Consider the following 12,586-nt stretch of genomic DNA (forward strand, 5'->3'; position numbering starts at 1 on the left):
CATAAAATATTGGTGTATTTAGAGTGTATAGTAAATATAGATCACTGTCCACACAAAAAAATCGATATGGTTGACATCTGCGGTGAGACTGTGAGGTTATTTCTCCCGCTCAATTCTCTTCCAATTAGCATTGCAGCTATAATTTTTTATCTGCTGCCTCATTTTTCACTTTGAAATGGGAATAAAATCCATTTCTTGAATCTTTTAGGGGGATTTTGTTTTCTCACTGCCTGAGGGCTGTATTTGTTATGTGTTCTGGCTGGATGTCATGGCTCAGATTTGTGCTATGCCAAAGAATTGACCTGCTTACAGTGTGGTTAAGTTTTAACTGCACATTTGCTTCATAACTATACATTATTTATCTGGGATCTGCTATTTCATATAGAGAGTACGAGATGAAAGCATAGCACAATGTTAAAATGTGCAGGATAAACTGGTCGATGAACACAGTAGCAGGCATTTATAAAACACCCCTTAAATGTTGAATTTGACTTGACCAGCTTCAACTTTCTACAGTCAAATCCAGACTGTAGCTGCACCACAGGTAGCATGTTGGACATGGTAAAATAAGCCATTGCGAGCATGCAGGGTTCCTTCTTTTTCTTTTTCTCTTTTTTTTCATTCTCGTTTTACATCTGTGCAAAGTGGTACGAGTATGAAAATGTTGACATGAATAAATTGCGGGTTAATACTGGCATGAAATAAAATAATTGGGGACTTGAGAGCGATCAATGTGTCTACAGATCTATGATTTGGAGAACCATTAATAAGTAAGGGATACTACCCATTGATGTGTACGCTGAATACAGTAGGCCCATGAGAATATGTGTCTTTCTTTCAAATTGTTACTTTACAGTGCAGGAACAGTTTTCAGTGAAGCAGGACACATCTTGTATCAAACATGTTTTCATATTTAGAGATTTGGAATTTTTGAACGTGGACTTGCATGTAGTGTAAAAGTTATTCTAAGTTTTAAAACATGCTTGGAAAGAACCTTGGAACGTTGTCTCAGTCCGGGCCAACCTTCTTTCCTCCCTCAGTGGTTTGTGTTTCTGACACCCAAAACGGTTGAGAGCTTTTTCACAGATCCTCTGGTACAGTCCTTTGACCGCCTTAAACTGTCACTGATATTTTCGTTGCAAAAGCTCTTAAAGCTTCTGTGACGCCTCTGAAAGGTTTCAGTTGGTGATAATAATAATTCTCAATGTGACTGCTGCAATCAATCACCGGAGTTTGACAGTGTTTTCCATTTTCACCCAACGGATGTTATTCAAGTGTACACAAACACACAGTTAGGACTTGGAAGCATATAGGATGCATATAGGATGTATTCAGCCAGTATTACACCGTGAGATATTGTCTAGATATAATTATGAAGGCACCAGGCAAAGTATAATGACAGTTTTAGGCCATCCTGATATGTCATTCATTGTGTGTCAGTGTGTTGCACTGTGGCGTCTGCCTGCAGTGTGAAGAAACGGGACCATCTATTCAAGGCTGGTTGGCTAAGGCAGTCAGATTGATCACAATGGGAGCAATCTCATTTTTCCCCCAGACACTTGTTTGGGTTCTGTGAGAGAGCAGTGTAAGCTGTTCCAGTTGTCTCTATCAGAGCACACTCATCTAAACCTCTCATACTCGTAGGCAACGCGCAGAAGTGAACACACCACATTTGACGCACAGGAGGCACAGTAGCTGTGTGCAGTCGCTTTCAGATGCTGCCCTCTCCTCTGTAGCACAACACACACGTTCACGTTATTACATTGTGCCTCAGTGTGAGAGTAGTTACAGAGGACCCTAATCCATCTTTTACAGCTGATACTGTAGCTGAGCCAGAGGGTTTGGCTTCAAGACAGTTCATCAGACAAAGCCCTGTCTTGACTGTGTCGTACACTCATTGTGTGTGTTTGGGCATTTGTAATTGTGTGTGTTTCTGTTCGTGTGTATGCACAGGTCCTTTAGAGGCCATTAGCATTTGCAATGATTTCAACTCAATCATGCTGAATGTAGCCGACAGGATTAAGGTTGTAGAGGCAGATGTCAACAGCATCCCAAACATTGGGCACAAAAGGCAGCAGTGTCCTCTTTCTTTACAGAAAATAATGTAAAAAAAAAAAAAAAAAAAGCTAAAGTAAAAATGTGCTGTGTGCCTGCTTAGCAGTAGCCGGGCCTGCGTGCCAGATAAAAGAAGCACAGTTTAGTTATTGGCAGACAAAAAGTTAACTCGGCTCGATCTCTTTGATGAGCTCCTTATATGAATGCAGATCAGTGCTACCACCTGGAGCGACATGGCATTGTGGCTTTTCCACTCTGCTATGCATCACGGAGCACAATGATCCCCCAGATACATACAAACCACAGCCAGATTTGTACTATGTAGGGCAAGATGAGAAACGGGAAAACGGGAAGAACTAATTTCATTGATGTTTATGGAGAAAGCCACAGCATAATCTTGCGTGCATGATAGTAGTATTTACTTGCATCTCTTGAGGGCATTAACAGTGTCAGTGTTTTCCACCCAATTCTCATGTGAAAATCTCAGAATATGGCACATACTCTAAAATAGATTCATACTAATTAAAGGTGTGAACATAAATATGGTACAATAGTTTACCACAAACAAGAACATGACATATTAAGAACGCCACTGTGGTTCTTACTTTGATGACATTTATTCATTCAAATATATGAATGAATATGTTTGGCTTTTCTTTTTTTTCACATTTTGTTCATGTTATGCATATTCAAATCATTCACTTTGTTGTTTTTGTTGCATTTCACGATTTTATATTTGAATTTTTAAAAGCACTTTGTAATTGTCAATTTTGACAATATTATAAACTGAAAATACATTTTGCTTTAATGTTATAAATTATATATTTTTTCATTATTAATCACAAATTATTAATTAAATTCATGAATTATTTTATTGTGCATTTCCGGGCCGCTCTTGTGGCTTTGGGGTCATGACACGTACTTCACCTTGCGTGGTTAACGTACAAGCCAGCACTAATGTTTCATGTTTTCAGTCAAATTCTCTGAAGATTTTGAGGGACTCATGTAAAGAGTGGTCCTCTTGTAATGAATTATTTTCATTATTAAATCATTTGTTTTACTTCTTTGTATAAATGGTCAGTTGTTTTCATAGTTCAAAGAGATGTTGTCTTGTTATTTGTTTTGTCGAACCATGGATAAAATGAGTGAACGAGTTCTTGCTAACTGTGAATCTCATATAAAGCAAAGATGAACTCAAGTGCAAGATGCTATGCTGGAGGTTAAAGCTTTGGCTCCTGGGGCGACAAATAATGACAGTGTTTAGAGAAAAGAGGATACTCAAGTGTACTGTAAAAAAGATTACAGTTTACCTCTTTGCATTCTCTCATCCTGTAATCACAGTACAACACGGTTTTGATGGCTAGGTCTTCCACTTTAAGATTAAATTGCATGTCTACTGTAAAACACCCCTCTAAGCCGATAATATACAAGAGACTTCTGCATGTAGGGTTTTACATATTTACAGAAGTGCTTCCTTTAAAAAAAAAAAAAAAAAAAAGGTAATTTAGTTTCTGTTATCTGTCCTCAGCACCATTTCTATTCTTATTAAAGGAAATTGCAGGAGAACAGAGATTATTAAAGACTGAGATAGTGGCAGAAAATGACTTGGCAAATAATGAGCGTGCTTCTATTGAGTTTATTTTGTACAAATTACACACTGAAATGATTTATCTTACATTGTCATGCAGAGTAACGTTTCTCTAGAGGCGATTATTGTCCCTCATATATTTTTGAAAGCATGTAAAGCAAATGGCTGTAAAATGTGCACGAGCTCTCCTTCAGGCCTGTAAGACATCATTCGTTTTAGATGCATTCAAGATTCACTCAAGTCATGTTTCCGCTATGCAAGTGATCTGCGTTACTCTGAGAGGATCCGCAGCTCACTAGGCACGAATGTTACATACATTTTCACCTACCTATTACCAGAGGGAGATGAATTATTTTGGTCACTCTCTGTGCTGCTGTGGTGAAGTTGCTGCAATTCTTGGCACCTTTAGTAAAATTCAGTCGAACATGTTGCTCACTAATGAAAAATAAACTGAATCATTTTCAAGTAATGGGCGATGATAGGACTGTATTTTTCTATCTGTTGTCGGGGTTTCAAACAACACAGTTAAACTTAATTACTTTTTCATTGGCACAGTCCTAACGGGGCAAGTAAATGATATCAAAGGGGATAAGCTTTTACACACCTCGTTGACAAGCAGGGGCTCTTGTGGGTCCTCCCCCCGGCCCCTCGCCATCTTTCTTTATTACTGTTTAATAATCACATTATGTCCTCTCATGGTACAGTTCAAACACCCCTTCTACATTTCTAATGTGCTGCGTCATAGTGGAGGCAGCCAACAGAACGTGGCAGTCGCTTGAAGGGAGAAGGAGAAGTATAATGAATAATAAAAGTTGGAGAAATGTCTCCGGTGGGTCATTTGATGGCTTCCCTAAGCTCTTTTGGTATATTTAAAGCAGCAAAGATAAACTCAGTAAAAATGTTCACGTTGTCATCTGTCTTATCCGCTTAGAAATGCCTTTGTGCCATACATACAAGTACAGTTAGAATCATTTTTGTCAGGATTCGTTTTGTCTCAAACCAGGACAAAGTCATCATTAAATTAATATCATAGTCCTCCTTGTCAACAGGAGGAATGATGTGGAGTCAGTGAGTTAGCTATAGGTTTCAACATAAGCCCTGCATTTGTTTTGTACCCAACATTTGTTTACATGTTGGCAAATTGTCCCTATGAAATGAGCATGCTAAATCAGCCATTAGCTGTTCCTGTTTGCTGTGTACACCTGGCATTACAGACTAACTTACAGCTTGAAAACAAACTCCCATTAATTAATACACCTAACCATGCAACCATAAATGGCCAAACAAATGTATTATATGTAACTGCTCTCGTTAAAGTGACTGCAGCTAAAACATAGAAACCTAAAACTCACTTTAATATTTAACATGTTTGTACTTGTATCTGAATGTCTTAATACTCAAATTCTGACCATGTTGTTGCAGCACACCATATTGAATGAGTAACAATTTGGTGTATAGATCCATTGCACAAAGCTTGGTTTGATGTGGGGCTGGCTGATAAAATTATTTATTTGAAAAATGTGAAAATCCCACCTTTGCCTCGTGTATCTTTAGCATCGTTGTTGTGACTGTAAAAGAAATATAAAATGTCACCCACTGTTGCCTAAATAAGGTTTATTTTAATCAGCTGTCCTCTGTTTTTTTCTCCCAACACTGCCCAAAATTGGTCCATGCGTGAATTACAAAAAAATTGAAAGAAATCTCCTTTTGTTGCAGCAGCTAAAATAATGCACTTCCTTTTGTTTATTTCTCAGTAAACGTCTAAATTATGAATCACTAGAAGTGGAAATGCAAAATACAAAAAAGTGCCTGTGGAGGTTTTAGGGGTTTATAGTACATATTGGAGATGGCTGCTATTAGACAGGGTTAGAAGTGCAATTCTTCTGAATATTTAATCGATATGGACTACTCATAAAATACATCCATATTCTTCAAGAGTGTAGCTTAAAGTATTATTCTCTTCAAAACCGAATAGAAATTCCCACTGTTCCAGTGTTTTTGTGCGATTTTACACACACACACACACACACACACACACACACACACACACACACACACACACACACACACACACACACACACACACACACACACGCATACAAATACAAATACACACATCCAGAAAGAGAAAGCCAAAAGAAATCTCTGAAGATGAAGAGGAATATATCCCCGTCAGCAGCATCTCCCCTCTCTCACTGTGTCCGTCTCCCCTCACCCTTTTCTTCCACTCTGTTATCTCTAGTCCTTTGAAACAGCACCTGTTACAGACTCGCAGCTTGGGAGCTCCGTCATGATGTAGTGTGCACTCCTGCGTGATACAGTGCCAGCTCCCAGTTTCACAATCAGCCCCGCTGATGTGCGAGGCAAACAGGCCACGACGTCTTCATCCTGCAAGAGCTTAATGGTTTCTAGGAGCATTGTGAATAGGGATCACCAGACTTGAACAGCGTGTGTTCTCTCTTTGTGCCATGCGCCTTCTGAAATATTTTTATTTAGCTAGTTAATTCAGATGACTTTTGATGGTGAGATTGTGTGCGTCTTTACTTGATGAATGAGGCGGCTGCAGCGGCCTTGTTTACTGTCTTAGCTGATGAAAATGTAATGATCCCTACAGCAAAATGGGGACATCGCAGCAGTAATTACACCAGGGTACAGCTCAGGAAAAGGCAATTTACTGTAAATACTGTTTACCAGGGCCGCAAAATGTATTCAGGATAAGATCCAAAAAGGGGTGAAAAAGAGAGGAGGACACTACAACCTTACTTAACTTTATTCACCGCGTACTTACTACATCAGTAAAGTGGCTCATTAGTAAGAAGCCTAATGAACCTCTCATTAACTTTAGATGTTTTTGTGTGTGCGATATCCGACACTATAGTTCAAACTATATTTTAATCACAGCTTTCTGGTGCTTCATATCATACATCATACTTTTCTTGTCCTCTGCAAATGAAAAAGCTCATTAACGGTCTGTTTTGTCATCAAAGTAATTAAGACTATTCAAATTTATTATGCCAGCGATTCCACTGCTACGTCTGTTTAAAACCCATTATTTTTCTCGAAAGAAAAGTTTCGAGCTTTACCTCTTCTTGGCACCACATTAAAGTTCTGAACGCAGACGCATCCTGGCAGCTGCGTATCACTCTTGTATGTAAACAGCTTTCACTCAGTAATACACATCCATCAAATTCGCTCTAGGTATAAATCATGTCCACCCTACATTCCCCGCTGCACTGCTGCAAAAGACAAATAGGAATATGTATGGCGCATGCGATAAATGCAAACGCCTCTTTTTATTGGAGGCATTTTGGCCTTGTATTGTGTTTTATTTATAAACATATAAACTAAATATATAGTTGTTGTTTTTTTAACTCGGAACAATCTGGGCATATTGCAGCCAACTCCTTCCTATTCTTCCCTCATCGCCCATCAATAACAGTGAGAGACCTGTCAGCCACTGATTATGCTTTGATATTGAGAGTGGAGCTGGGATAGCTGTGTGCATGTGTATGCATTCTTTTGTGTGTGTGTGTGGGTGTGTGAGATAGTTGTGATATGTTTATGTGTATTTCTTATTATAAAAGAAATTAAATCGCTGGAGGTCGACGTTTTTCTGCTCATAAAAAAATGGATTTTCGTAAGTCATCCTGACCTTCCCAGTGGTAAAAATTAGGCTGTGGTGGAAAGCAAATGCAGCTTAAATCAGCTGCGTGCCCTCAGCCTCCTCCTGCTGTACTGTATTTACACACTTGATGAAATAGGAGTGTATCATGGACGGCAGCAGGTGCTGTATCTCAAAAAATGATCCAAATTAAAGTAGCACAGTAATCTCCAGCTCCACACAGTGAATGGAATTTAAATTATGTATTTCAATATTTCACAATTAACATAATGCCATATTGCGTCTGTGCTTTGATGCATATTCAAATATTTATTTTATTATGCATGACTTGTAGATCAAGTTATGGAAATTAGGGGTAACGCCCCATTCAGTAATACTTAAAAACATAAACTCCACCAGTTGGTGTGCCATATGAAACATGGCAGTGACTCAAAAGACTTGGTGCAGTGTGATAAATGTGTCTGTTGAGTGTGGCGGGAACCCCTGCTGCCAAATAATGATTGCCTTTGATAATAAGACTCAAGAAAATAATTTCCAAGAAGTCAGGTAATTAGGGAAAAAACTGGTTCAGCCCAACATGATCTGTACTACAAATTATTTGCAGATACTTTCAGTCAGTTTTCATAATCATCATGAATAGAGATCAAGTGCCAAGTTTTAGTAGCATGCAATGTTCCTCCCGCTTACGTTTACAACTATTTCTAAGTCGTGTGTTAATGCCAGCATAATACTGTAAGTTGTTTATTTCATTTTCGAAAAAGCAGCTCAAGGTTCACCAGCTATAGTCAAATGCAGACATGCAGTTCAGTATGTAGCCCAGATAAATCAATATGTGTTTCTGGAAACTGTTTCATATTGAGACTGGAGCTATGAGTGTGCTTAATCCTTTCCTTTTTAAAAGGTAAAACTATGATATTGAACCAGGCAGGATGTCAAATCAATAATAGAATTTCCAATTAATCTATTTGTCCCCTTAGAAAAGAAGAATTGATTCCAGCTAGCTGTAGTTCAGGACATATTGACACCTTTAAAAAAAATTTTTTTACAAAGCAGTTGCTTTGTATAAGAAATTACACATGCACAGCCTGTAAAGCTACAACATTTGGTACATTCATTAAATTTTAGTAAAAAAAAAAAAATTGCATTTCTAAATCCTGTTGGATTAGCAATGATAAAAAAAAGTGTGTTTTAGAAACATGAATAGAGCACAAGTATGTGTATAATTTTAGAAAAAGCTACGATGTTTTACAATTTTATTCTAATTCTAAGTCTTTAGTTTCTTAATGGATCACTGATTAGATAAATTACTCAACTGGGAAAACATTCTCACAACAAGATCAATTTACTGTCTGTGCTGGATCAGTGTGTACAGTTTGCCCACATGTCATAGATTATAGATGTAATTTCCATTATTTCTGAGGACACCATTTTTGTGGTCAAGAAGGTACTGAACCAAATGTGTTTAGCCAGGATGTAGGTCTAAATGTAGAACTGTACTGCTTTCTTGCCACGAGATAGAAGAGAGGTTTGATACCGCTCTCATGTTCTGTGCAGTAAATATCATATCGCAGCTGTAGGAACTGCTGAGCACAGCTTAGTTTAAAGACTATAGAAACAACAGGAAACAATAGCCTGTTGCTCTCAGGTGCTCAGAAAAACATTGAAACTACAACTGGTCATGGTCATGAATGATATTTGAATTTAAGCTTGAATTACTCTTGTTATACTTCAATATCAAATAAAGATAACCATAAACTGTTAGTAATAGCACTTCCAGTAATTTATGGCACCTTCCCTCTGCCTCTTCTGTAATAGCATATGGAGTCATTTTATAGAACATGTGGAGGCTAATATGCATGGCTGTCGGAAGGTAAATGAAAGTTTGCTTGACAGGCTCACACTCCCTTCCCTTATCTCCTCCTCGAACCTCTTTTCCCTCCCCCTCTGCAGTCAAACTATCCTCCATTTTTCTTCCTGCTAATTAACAGGGAGGCTGGTGATTAGTTCTGAGGCAGAGCTCCCCACCCCTCCGTCATCCTCCAGACTCGGAGGTGTGTTTTCGCTATGACTGGAACATGTGTTAAAAGCAGCTGGGTAGTGGCAGACAGCTTCAGAGCAGTAGGGGAAAACACGCGCTGAGTCTATAGCTGCTGTTCATACACACAGCGATGACAGGATATAAACACACACAACTGGAGAAAGCTGTCATATATGCCCCAATCCATACACACATCTGGGTTCACTTTGAGATATTTACTACTACCCCCCCCCCCCCCCCCCCCCCCCCCCCCAACACACACATACACAATATACAAGCTCTAGTTCTCCCATTTTCCTCTTTGGAGATACAGACACAAACACACACTCGGAACATTTCATTATCTCACATTGTTTATCATCCATTCAGGCATTCGGCGCCATGTTCACGCAAACACATTTACAAAGCATTGTTTGCATCTCATTGAGGGATGGCTGAGCTTATTTCACACTGCTACAAAGATGGGTAGGAGGGGAGAGATGCAGACATAGACAAACAGAATAGCAAGCCCAGACGTAAACAGATAGCCAGACAGGCACTCTGCCTTTGGGTTTGTGATTCAGAATACTAACAAGGCGTCTCGGCTCACACCCAGGCAATAGAAGGTGCAACGTAGGGGAGAGCCGAGCAACAGCAGGGGAGGGACGACTTACCCTTGAAATCCTACTGGACGTCGTGGGTGCCTCCCTGAATTGTCCATTACATCATTGGCTGTTTGACTTAGATTGCCATGCTGACAATATAAAAGGAACAATGGGGATGTTTTTTTTTTAAGGATTCAGTTTTAAATTAAGGATGTAGGGATGCCCAATGTTTATATGTGGCCACATCTAGACAGTTAACACTAAAGATAAAGGTGCCCTGTTGCCTTTAATATGCATTTGACGTTTTCAATGAAAAGTTATTGCAAACATAAAAATACAAATTAATATAAAGATTTTGTGTCCACCCTGTTTTACTCCCCCACTGTGGCTCTGACTTATGTTCTCCCATACAAAGCAGTTTTAATTCTATAATTAATCTGATATCCGTGCATTAGTCATTTGGACTGCTGCTTCATGCATCATATGTTCTTTTTGCATATTACATTTCCTTGTAAAGTGTTCAATCAGATTCAATGTAATTTCTCCATGGTGATAAATTATAATTTTTTTGCTTTAGAGCTTCTAATGCATGTCATAATCACTTAAATCATGCTGGCTATTTACACTTTAATTCACTGGTTGTGAACAAGGATCATAAGCCGATGCTCTTTGGCACAGAAATTGTTATTATACTGCTGTGACTACTAATGCTGTATTAATTAATTAAAGCAGTCCAGGCTCAAAAATCAATTGCATCCATACACTAAAGAGTTCAGGATTTATACTGTGATTTACATTATGTTTTTTGGTCCAAAATAATAGTATTTTTCAACATTCAGACCAAGTGTAGCGTGTTGTTAGCTGTGTGTGCTGCTCTGCAAGACATAAAAAGACATAAACGTGTGTGTGTGTGTGTGTGTGTGTGTGTGTGTGTGTGTGTGTGTGTGTGTGTGTGAGAGAGAGAGAGAGAGAGAGAGAGAGAGAGAGAGAGAGAGAGAGAGAGAGAGAGAGAGAGTTTAGAGAATGCCAGGGTTTTGCATTAGTCATTTTTCAGGCTGATTAAGAGGTAGAAGTCTGGCTGCGGGAGAGACAATGACAGGAGAGTATCACGGTTGTTTTTTTTTTATCCCCCTCTGGTTGCTTGAGCAGATGACTATAGAGGTTTTTGTGTGTTTTGATTGTTACTTTGGAAATGAAATGGCACAAAGAGTTTGAGGTTTAAGATTTAGAGGGTTTAATTCAAGGGTATTTTCACACATCATTTAAACAGTAATGAGTCCCACTATTTAAAGGTGCAGTTGGGGAAATTCTTACTGCCATATAACACAAAATGACTGTTTCAATGATCACACCCTGCAGCTTGACGGAGCTGCTGTTTGCTATGAAGGGCACGCACATTTCAAAAGCTTTTGAAACTCCATTTTTAGCACAGCCATTGTGAAAAAATGCGTTTACGTCTTTCATTGTAACTTGAATAAAAACAAATAATGCTGTTTAGTATGAAACGTATGGTTTGTAATGAAGAACCCTTTATCAATCTAACTCTGCATTTGCTCTCAGCTCTGCAGAGCAATATAACAAATTTTAACTCATTGTTTTAGGTTTCTGGCCTGGAACATTTTGTCTCTCCCTGCTCTCATTCTCGGTCAATTCCTGCTGCAGCAGGCTGATGTTTCCAGTAAGAAAAAGTTTTAAAAACCAACAATACTATTCTAACATGAAAAGATAGACAGTCAAAGTTAGCGACGAGTTAACAGTTGGATATTAGTCATAAATACTTTTGGTTAATGGAGAGCAAAAAATCAGGGTTAACACAATTATACATATAAGAAATAACAGATTACATTATTACATTATTACAAACAGCATCAGAACTGCATCTGTTGCATTGTCTGACTGCTGAAAACCTTCAAAGTGCAGGAATTGTAATGTAAGTAAAACCACATGCACAGTTTTGTGCAGAAATTGTACTTCATCACCTCATTGGACAACGTCACTTATGCTGCTCCACCTACCATAGCAGGAACAGGCTCTGTGCAGATTTAAATAATGGGCAGCCAATGACCTTTGTCATGCAGCTGCCTTTATAAAAGCATCGGCTTTGAGGCCATGTTATATTAGAGAGTTATGTATATTTTATTCCTAGCAATTGTGCTGTTCTGCATTATAGAGAAAACAAGAGAGATGGGATAGTGCACATACACAGCTGAATCACTCTGAAAAAATGCAGCTGAAACTGCAGCTTGAGATGTAAAAACAAAAATATATGACAATCTTATCAGTTTTTATTCTAATCCCAGCTTTTACAAACAACTCCTCTCCTCTTGTTGTTTTACATATCTCACTAGTCGTTGTTGGTGGAGGTTGTTTTTTTTATATGATTTGTCTTCAAGCTATCATGTCAAGCCAACCTAAGTAAGACTGAATTGTTCACTTCATCTTGTCATTCATCCAACACATTACGCTGAACGTGGAATCTGTGATGCTGGTGGAAATGTGGCGGACAGATATTGATGAATAATGTGTGAGTGTTAAGCCCCAGAAGTTTACCAACAATATATCATGGAATGACTGAATGGAGAAAATATAGACAATTCTGACATGTCGCTCGCTCATGTACAAGTTTATGTTGAAACAGACACATCAAAGCAAATCCCCCAATTGTCTCGTGTAAGCTGTGAAAGTGCAGAGGGATGGAT

General features: G+C 38.6%; 1 protein-coding gene across 1 annotated transcript in view; it reads left to right on the plus strand.

The window, feature by feature from the left end:
• Positions 1 to 12,586, plus strand: part of nrg3b (neuregulin 3b) — a 178,444-nt gene that overhangs the window by 136,777 nt on the left and 29,081 nt on the right.

This window comes from Embiotoca jacksoni, unplaced genomic scaffold, assembly GCF_022577435.1.
Source record: "Embiotoca jacksoni isolate LCO1_2020_lvr unplaced genomic scaffold, fEmbJac1.0.p SCAF_20, whole genome shotgun sequence".
Taxonomy (NCBI): Eukaryota; Metazoa; Chordata; class Actinopteri; family Embiotocidae; genus Embiotoca; species Embiotoca jacksoni.